Source organism: Desmodus rotundus, chromosome 1 (assembly GCF_022682495.2).
Source record: "Desmodus rotundus isolate HL8 chromosome 1, HLdesRot8A.1, whole genome shotgun sequence".
Classification (NCBI taxonomy): Eukaryota; Metazoa; Chordata; class Mammalia; order Chiroptera; family Phyllostomidae; genus Desmodus; species Desmodus rotundus.
The window spans coordinates 16390419-16391187 of record NC_071387.1 but is presented as its reverse complement, the minus strand read 5'-3'; positions in this window follow the sequence as shown (position 1 = coordinate 16391187).

Below are 769 nucleotides of genomic sequence, written 5' to 3'. Positions count from 1 at the left end.
CTCTCCTCCTCACCCCTCCACAACACACTGCACCCCGCCCTGCTAGGGAATGCACCGCCTACAACAGAAACCAAGTTTGGTTTAAGAAAAAAAAAAAAAAAGAAGAAGAAGAAAGCTTCCCAAACAGATTTATGTACAGTGTGCTCATGTGCTCCTTCCTTCGTTTACAGAAGGAAGTCAGGAAAGTCCCTGGAGGAGGAGAAAAGTAATTCATCAAGTCAGTGGGTGGGGCAAATTAAAATATACCTGTTTCTGTGGTTCAGCTGTGTCAGTCTGGAAAGTGTGCTTCTGCTGGAAGTGAAAGTGAGGGATGGGGAGGTGTGTGGTGTGGCTTGCAGACTGGGAAATGGAAATCAGGTTTCCATCACCACTGTGCAAAGTGCTGCCAAGCCCTCCATCTTATTTGAGCCTCATAGACGCCCATTCCCATTGCACAGATGAGAATACTGAAGTGAAATTCTGGAAGGTAAAGGCACGTGGCCTAGGTCATCCAGGGATTAAGGCAGAGGATCTAGGAAGATAATCTCGTTCTTCTAAGGCATGTTTTGGGTTCTGGCCTCTACCACACATGTGAAGGGAAAGTGTATTTCTAGCCTGTGTTGACCCGTTGTCTAAGCAAAGAGTATGAGATCATAGAAGTGACTGTCTGTGAGGAGAGGACATTGACTTCTACTCTCTGATCAGTCGGAAGCTGACTGAGTGCCAGTAATAGGTCTTGCCCACAGCTGGGTGTGTATGGGGGACACAACATGTAATAAAGGCCAACATT